The following is a 9,571-nucleotide window of genomic DNA, read 5'->3' as shown; positions in this document are numbered from 1 at the left end:
AACCTCTTTTCTAAGATCTTTGTTTCATTTCTAAAATGTTCTTTTGTAAGATCTCTACCTTTATCCTTTCCCCTCCTTGTTGAGTAAACTCTTGGATTATGATGTTCAATCTTCATGGTCAAGTTGATTGTATTTTGAATCACCTCCTACAATTTAAGTGGGATGGGCAGCACCCAGTCATTTCATTTGCTTTAATCACTGTCTTAGCATTTCTATTGCTGTGAAGAGACACCATGGCCACAGCAACCCTTATAAAGGAAAACATTTAATTGTGGTTGCCTTACAGGTTTAGAGTCTCTGTGTTAAATATTGGCTTTTCATAAAACACAGGATACCTATGCTACACTCCACAGACCCAAAGAAGTTAAACAAGAAGGAAGGCACAAGAAAGCATGCTTGAATCTCACTTAGGAAAGGGAATAAAATAGTCACAAGGACCTGAGGGATAGGTGGGAGAGGGGATGGGGAGAGGAATTGGGGGTGTCAGAATCAGGTGTGGGGAAGGGCAGGAGAGATGGTCAGATGGCCATGAAAATTAATGGAAATCTATGACTGAAGTGGGTGGAGAGGTAAGGGGCATCTCCAGGACAAGACAGAGACCTGGGATGAAGGATGTGTCCAAGAATCAATGGGAGTGACCTTACCTGTGACTCACAGCATTGAAGATATGGAATCTAAAGAGACCACCTCCTATAGCCAGGCAGAAATCCTAGTGGAGCAATAGGGACACCAACTTACACACAAAACTGGCCAAACTTGAGATCCATCCATGAGCAAGCACCAGTCTCTGGCAATATTAATGATATTCTGTCATGCTTTCAGACAGGAGTTTAGCATGGCTGTCCTCTGAGAGGCTTCACTTGGCAGCTGATTCAGACAGATGCAGATACCCACAGCCAAAAAGTGGATGGAGCTTGAGAATTCTTATGGATGGAGGAGGAATTATAGGTCTTGAAAGGGGTTAGGAACTCCACAGGAAGACCAACAGAGTCAACTAACCTGGACCCTTGGAGCCCTCAGATACTGAACCACCTACCAAAGAACTTACATGGGCTGGTCCTAGGCCTTCCTGCATATATGTAACAGATGTGCAGCTTGGTCTTTGTGTGGGTGCTAAACAACTGGAGCAGGGCCTATCCTAAAAGCTGTTACCTGTATGTGGGATATGTTCTTCTAGCTAGGTTGCCTTGTCCTCTCAGTGGAAGAGGATGCACTTAGCAGAGACTTGATGTACCAGGGTGAGGGGACACCCAGTAGGGTCCCCACTTGCTCAGAAGAGAAGAGGGTGGGAGATGGGGGAAGAATTGTGGATGAGGGTGACGGGGAGGGAGGCAGTGAGCAGCATGTGATGTGAATGAGCAAAAATAAAAAATAAAAAACATTGGCTTTTATGACATTACTATTGTGGGTTTACTAATATTGAAAAATAATTTTTACTATAAAAATATAACATAGGAGAGTAGAATTTTCCCACAATTTTAGGAAAACTTAAAAGAAAAATTGCAAACACATACCTAACAATCATTGTTTAAAGTTTAAAACTGTTTAAAGTTTAATCATTGTTTATAAGTTTAAAATAACTCCTAAAACCCAAGGAACTGAAGGGGTTTGTAGCCCCATAGAAGGAACAACAATAAGACCTAACAAGTACCCTCAGAGCTCCTAGGGACTAAACCACCAACCAAAAAGCACACATGGGGGGACTAATGGTTCCAGCTGCATATGTATAGCAGAGGATGACCTAGTCAGTCATCAATGGGAGGAGAGGCCTTTGGTACTGTGAAGGCTCTATACCCCAATGTAAGGGAATGCCAAGACCAGGAAGCGGGAGAGGGTGGGTTGGTGAGTAGGGGGAGGGGGAGGGAATAGGGGATTTTTTGGAGGGGAAGACAGGAAAAGGGAGAACATTTGAAATGTAAATAAAGAAAATGTCTAATAAAAAATACCTCCTGAAACATCAGAATATATTACATTTCAAAACTTAATAAAATATTCACTGCATTAAAAGCAAATTCCTAAATTGTACTTTTTTTTTTTTGAGACAGGGTTTCTCTGTGTAGACCTGGCTGTCCTGGAACTCACTCTGTAGATCAGGCTGGCCTCGAACTCAGAAATCCGCCTGCCTCTGCCTCCCAAGTGCTGGGATTAAAGGCGTGCGCCACCACTGCCCGGCTAAATTGTACATTTTAATGAATTTTGTGATCTGATATTTGAAAAAATGTTTAGGCATGTATTTTTTTTTCATTTAAAATATAATGAGATCTGGGCATGGTGATGCATAAATTTAATCCCAGCACTTGCGGGGCAGAGATAGGTGGATCTCTGTGGCTTTAAGGCCAGTTTGGTCTACAGAGTGAGTTGAAGACCAGCCAGAGGTACAAAGTGAGACTCCAAATCAAAACAAAACAAAACAAAAAGTAGCAAGTTATACTCTAAGCAAAACAGAAAAGCACTGACACATGAAAGAGACAGAAATGCACAATGAAGGATTTTCCCACATCTAGACACTGCCTTCAGGCATCTTCTGCACTTAATGTTAGATGAAGGTTACTGTCAGACAAGTCAGGGCCAAGCCAACACAAAGTCGACGCAAATGCTGTAGGAGTCAGTGAGGGAAATGGCTAAAAATATCTAGCTTCCAAATGACACAAGGAGCAAGAATATCATTCCTCACCTCATGAAGCTACTCAATTATGGCTCATATCCTTTAAAGCATATTTATAAACAAAACAACTGAAAAAGGAAATGTTATACGTTTGATCTTCCCATAGTTCAAAGGTTTTTCATAACCTCCAGAAGAGAAAAGCAACTGAAAACCCTGAGCTTAGAAGCAGGAAGTGCTCACATTACTGTCCTTCCTGAGCTGTGTGAGGTCTTTTTTTTTCTTTTCCAGTTCCCTCTATGGGGCTCAGCACCCAAACTTTTTTCACGGCTGATTCTAATCGGAATGGATTTTAAAAGTTAGTCAGAGAACGATTATTGCAATGCACAAGATAACTGCATTGTCAAGTTTCTGTTTTATACATCATCATTCAGGAGAAAAGCAAAAGCAGTTTACTACAAACAAGCAGTGACTAAGTGTTCCCCCAAGTGATGCTGAGTGGTGCTCTGATGACACCTAGTGGAATAAACATAGGATCCCAGTGCCACTGAGAAGTCTTTGGCTTCACCTTTTATACTACACAGTCACATAGACACACTTGGTGTCAATTCAATTACTTAAAGGAAATTGAAAAACAGAAGCCATCGATTTCCAAACAATACCTCACCAAAGTCCATGCTAATGAAAATGAAAATTAGCTTACTTAGAAGCAATCAGTAGATTGTATTGTCATCAAAATTCTTAAAAACTCGTTTGCTAAGATAAAACGGCCCTTCATTTTCCATATTCTGTCATCCATTCTCCAAACGTATGTGTCAATTAATTTATCTATGTTTTATTTTCATGTCTGTATCCTATAACAACTTCTTAAATTGATTTATTTGCTTCCCACAAGTGGGTTGAGGACTTACCATTTTCTTTTCAGTCCTGTCGTTCTCATGAGAGAATTGCCTCATACTTTCTGTTATCACTGATAAACGCGTCTCGAACATCTCTGTAGTATTCAGAGACTGCCGTGTGGCAAACTGTAATTCCATTTTGCATCTCTCAACAACATTCTATGTAATTAATGTATTGTTGTTGACATAGTCTGTTTCCCTCTAAGCCCAGTTGTCTGGATAAGAATCTAGAATAAACTGCAATGGTAATATTTTAGGGGGGAGGTGTATGTGTGTGAAAGTCCCTGGAGAAAGGAGAAGAAGGGAACTCAAGAAAAATTGAGAGCACACATTATTGAATATTAGTTTTGGCGTCAAGTGGAGCTGGCACTCTAGGCAGCAGGGCCGTATTCAGAACCTTATTTCAGGACAGTCAGGGGAGGGGCATTAAAGCTCCCAACCTTTTCAATTACGCCCCAACTTAGTACTGACAGTTCTACTTCCTCACTACTAACTTCATTCCAAAGAAGTTAGAATGATTACATTAATAGGCCAGCCAGGCAAGCAGGAGCCCAAAGACACATGGCCACACATAAAATAAAGCCCTGTCAAGGCTCATGTGAAGTTTGTCAGTCAGTCTGCTACTGGGTTAGAAGTACAACCCAAAGATTCAAGACCTTCAGGAGGTTTGTTTCTTACATTTCTGTCTCTATTACTGATTTAACAAGCTCTGAAACTATCTTAAGAGGAAATCCACTCAATACTTTTGACACATCCACTGTTCCACAAATACATATGTTCTCCTTGGAAGTAACAAATTTGGAAGTTTCTGAACTGCTTCAATCTTAAATACCTGTGTACAAATTACCCTGATCATCTGTGTCTCTAATAGGATTCACTGTGGCTATGACTCTTCATTTGTTCGCTTTTATAGTTAGAGAGCACATACTCTAATAACTTCCAGAGGGGAGTCCAAAAGAAAAATTTGATAGAAGATAAATATTCAAAATGTGTGCCTAACCAAGTGATAAACCAAGTGTTTATCAGTTAGCTTTCTATTTTTGTGACTAAATATCTAAGGAACTTGAACATCTTCAGAGGTTTGCAACTGTGGCTTCTTGGCCTCATTGTTTCTGGCCTCATGATTAGAAAGAAAGCATTATGTTTACTGCTCAGCAGATGGTGGGGCCTGGGAGAACGGAGCTAATAAATGAGACAGACTAAAGTCTCACGCAATAGCCAACTTTATCTAGAGCATCAGACAATTTATATTCTCGGGGTTCAGTAGAATCACATAAGTTAAAAAATACAATCACAGACGCACCGGCAGGGTCGGCGCAGACGGTGGCGTGCCTTAGTTCTCCTAGGTGGTGAGAGAAGGCCCGAGATCGGTCGGTCCTCTCTCTTAGCTTTCTCTCTGCCAGATCAACTCCGAGCAGCAGCAGAGACTCTGAGCTTCGCGCCTCAGTGGAAGGTTAGAGGGTGCAGCGGCCTTCCAAGGCTCAGCCACAGAACCTTCCGCCCCCTCCCCACCTCGATGAGCAGCTCTCAAAAAAGGCACAAACATCAGAAGCATAGATACAGTCTCATCTGTTAGAAGAATGTTCAAAGGAAAATAAGGAAACTAGAAGTCTCAGGATGTCTCCATCTAGATCTGGATCAGGTGGTAGTGGAGAAGAGATCTCATTTCAAGAAAATGAGAGAAGTTGGCAGCAAGAGCGTCTCCACAGAGAAGCCTATCATCAGTTTATTATTGAGCTCAATGATGAAGATTATCGGATAATGAAAGAGCATAAACCTTTAGACACCCCTGGAGAAATAACATCAGAGGAGTTACAGCAGCTCTTAGACAGAGCAAAGGAATAGCTAGCATCTCAACCTGGCTTGGACAGTGGAACAAGTGATGGAGACTCAGAAAACCTTAGAGTACATTCAGATGGGGATTCTCTGCTGCGGTGGTTGAACACCTTTCAGCGCACTGGCAATATGACTTGAATGGGGCAGAATGGGAATCAAAGTTGGAGGGCTGTGAGTTGAACAAACCAAACAATGTCAAGATCGGGTTTAGCCTGGAGCTCCACATAAACAATGACAACAGAGGTTCTGAAACGCATGGAGAGAACTCTTCGGACATTCCTCAGTCAGGTGTTAGCAGAGAGCATAGGCAGCAAAGACCATCAAGTCCTGTGGCTAGCCGAACCAGAAGCCAGACCTCGGTGTGCTCCAGTGGTAGTGGCTCCAGTGTTCCTAGGGGCAGGCGTGGTGTGAGTAGGCAGGGTTCTGTGCAAGGGTCGCTCATAGCCCTGGGAAAGTTAAGGAATGGAATTGGAGCAGCACTTGGCGTTCCCAGAGTTAGTGCTCCTCGCACTAATGTTATTAACACCCACACTCTCAGGCAAAGTGGACGGCAGTGGTTTGGAGCAGCACATATTTGGGAAAATTGGGCTAGAAGTAATGTTACAGTGAGGAACACAAACCAAAGATTAGAACCAATAAGATTACGTCCTGCTTTCAGTAGTCAAAGCCGGTCCCCCATTCAGAGACAGAATGGTACTGTTCACCATAATTCCAAAAGGCAGGGTAGACCGCTACAGCAGACGGGTAGAAACAGGTCTGTTAGGCACACAGGTGTAACTCGGGTCTTTTTAGAACAAGGTAGAGAGCGCAGAGGTACAGATTATACTCCGTTGTCCAACTCAAGACTTGTGTCAAGAATAACAGTATAAGAAGGAGAATCCAGCAGGTCCTCAGCTGCCACCCAGCACCATCCAGCAATCACACTAGACCTGCAAGTCAGGAGGATTCATCCTGGAGAAACGAGAGATAGGAATAGCATTGCAAATAGAACCCGATCTAGGGCAGGGCTGGCAGAAAGTACAATTGAGAGCACCACAGGGCTTCCACAGAACTATTTCTCATTTAGAACGGTCAGGTGTCAGAACCTATGTGAGTACCATTACAGTTCCTCTTCGTGGGATTTCTGAGAATGAGGTGGTTGAGCCATCCTCCGTGGCTCTTCAGTCAATTTTAAGGCAGATCATGACTGGGTTTGGAGAGCTGAGTTCTCTAATGGAGGTGGAGCCTGCATCAGAGAATCAAAGCAATGGTCAGCGTTTACCAGAGGTGTACCTAGAACTGAGTAATGGAGATGCAGCTGATGACAGTGGTCAGCATGGAAGAGCTTCCTCATAGGCTAGTCAGGCCCAGGAGGAGAGTGCTGAAATGCTAGATGTGAGTGAGCCCACCCCGCTCCAGGCTCGCACCAGTGGCAATAGAAGTAGAAGGCAGTTAGAAGGGCAGACAATGTAGTCGAGGCTGGAACATTACCCATTCTGCACCTTGCTCATTTCTTCTAACTGAATGAAGGCGATGATGATCCAATTCGTGGTTTAACCAAAGAGCAGATTGACAATCTTTCTACCAGGAGTTATGAGCAAAATGGGGTTGACAGTGAGTTAGGTAAAGTGTATAGTGTGTGCATCAGTGACTATATGGCTAGGAACAAGCTCCGGCAGCTGCCTTGTGAATGAATGAATGCAGCACATTCATTGTATTGATCGCTGGCTGTCAGAGAACTGCATCTGTCTTAGAATTCTGGGCCACAAACAGTGGGTGAGAGATGGGGTGCTCAGTGTTGTATGTTACTGGAGCCTCATAGTCAAACATTTTCTTGAGTTACTTGTGATGAGGTAACCAAGACAAAAAAACCTATCAGATTATAGTTTGCACTATTTTTTGTGTGATTTTTTTAAAAAACTTGTTACAAAGAGTTTGTTTATATAAAAAATTTAAAATACAGATGTTAAATTATCCAAAAGTAAAGAATAGTTAATATTGTTAGAACCAAAAAAAAAAAAATACAATCACAAGGCAGAAATTTGTTTTTCCATAGAGGCAAATAATGAATAACCAAGTGAACTCAGTCAATCCTATCTGCTACACCTGGAAGGAGCATAAAAACTCATTCCAAGAATATCTTCAGAGGATTGTAGAAACTAAGGTTAAAAGACTCGTGGCTTGGTTTCTTGGAGATTTCCCACAAGCACAAAAAATAAAAACAAAAACAAAAAACCCTAATACGACTCCATTCTTGAGCCCTGGTCTGACATCTCCACCTTTTCTTATTTTTTAAATGCAGAATATTTGGAGTGTTTTTAATTTGAGATGTACATAAATCTAATTGTCATTAGATATATTGTCAATGTACATAGATCTAATTGATCCTATTGCTATCCTATTAGCAAGCAAATACTACAACCAGGTTACATTTTAATATTGATGAGAAAAATCTAGAGTAGTGATTCTCAAGCTTCCTAATGCTGTGTGTCCCTTTAATAAAATTCCTCTTAATAAAATTCCTCTTGTTGTGATGATCCTCAACCATAAAATTATTTGTTGCTAGTTTCCTCTAAGCCCAGCTCTAACTGTAATTTTGCTACTGTTTTGAATTGTAATGTAAATCTCTTTGTTTTGCAACTGTCTTAGGCAACTCCTATGAAAGGACTGTTTGATCCCACCACCACCAGCAGCAGCAGCAGCAGCAGCAAAGGGGTTGTCACTCACAGGCTGAAAACCACTGATCTATAGAATAGCTTGAAAAGAGACCTATATTTGCTCTATAATAGGAACTCAAGTGTTATTATGTCTTATGCAAATTGGGGTGATTTAAATCCCAAGGAAAAATTAAACATAGTCCCTCCATCAGATGAATGAATGAGTCTACAACAATTCCAAGGTTCTGGCATAAACATGGAATCATTAGTAAAGATAACAGGAGCTGGATCCACCCAGTCTAAATAAGTTGAAGCAAAGGAGGATGGGAACATACAACCAATATATATGCTTAGAGAGACTCACTGCAGATACACAAGTCAAGGCAGATAACGTCACCTGAAAAAGATTCCCAGGAGACATAGGGCTATGTGTATTTCATAGATTGACATCTCCTTTGATGTCTAGGGCCTTGAGTTGGTCCCAGGTGATGAGACTTGACTTCTGATGATGTGGTTCACATCACTTTTTGCCCCTTAGTTGAAGGTTTGCTATGTTTCTAGTGATTTCCACTGTCTCCTTGCCCTCCACCATTGTTCTTGATGGGGCCAGAGAAGCCAGAGGAATCCATAATGTCCCTGTGGGTCCATACGGAATGATGCCCCTTCCAAATTTTTTTAGAAGTAAAAATAGAGCAGGTTAATTCATCAGCTTGCCTATTTCTTTCTGCAATAAAACCAGGGAAGCTTCAGTGTGCACAGTATGAGGCTATTGCTGGAAATAATCCTAAAAATTAAGCAGAATCTGAAACAAGAACTTATGAACTAGCCATAATAGATGATTAAACCAACCAGTTATATCTGCTAAAATGAGGGAAAGAAGTACTAATAGATTGATAAATATCTCAACCATAAATCCCTGCTAAGGGTTTAGATGGACCATCAATAGAATAAGTATCTTCCTATGGGATGGAAGAAGGTTGGACAATTTTTACAATCACAAATTCAGTTTGTATGAGGAAGTCCCATAGCTTACCAGCTGGATAATGATTTCCTATCCTTCTATAGTAATCTGAAAATGAAATTTGAGAACCCATAGAGTTCATTAAGACCCTTAAAAACTGACTGTTAGTTAAGGGTACTATGATACAGCAAGAATCAAATTCATATAATTGCTCCTATCAGGTCCTCCCTGGTTTACTAGTTGAGCAAGAAGAGTAAAAAAGCAGTTAGTATTTTATGGCCTTATGGTATAAGTAAATCAATTCCTAAGGTTTATCCTTTTTTGCTATAATACCTGTAGGAGATAACTTAGTTGGGAAAATAAATATAAAGCCAGGGAGAGGTCTCCACAACACACAAATGCTTCTTTTAGTCTGGATTCTAATAGTTGTAGTTCTGGAGATAATGTGCAAGAACTATCCGGGCTATCTTCTAGATATCCTTCTAGAGTTTTAAGCAGATTGGTCAGGGCATAATTAGGTAAACATTTTGATGTTGCTGAAGTTGAGCTGAAGTACCAAGCGCACCTCATGAGGATGGAGAGGAACTGAGACGTGTGCTCCAGCTTGCCTAGGCTGTAAACTAGGCGTTTTCATAGG

At 41.3% G+C, this 9,571-nt stretch overlaps 1 pseudogene; it reads left to right on the top strand.

Moving 5' to 3' along the window:
• The first annotated feature begins 5,118 nt into the window (after nucleotides 1-5,118).
• On the top strand, nucleotides 5,119-8,067 carry LOC116091674 (annotated as a pseudogene).
• The last annotated feature ends 1,504 nt before the right edge of the window (nucleotides 8,068-9,571 follow it).

This window comes from Mastomys coucha, unplaced genomic scaffold (genome assembly GCF_008632895.1).
Source record: "Mastomys coucha isolate ucsf_1 unplaced genomic scaffold, UCSF_Mcou_1 pScaffold15, whole genome shotgun sequence".
NCBI lineage: Eukaryota > Metazoa > Chordata > Mammalia > Rodentia > Muridae > Mastomys > Mastomys coucha.
This window is presented reverse-complemented; position numbering and strand designations above follow the sequence as displayed.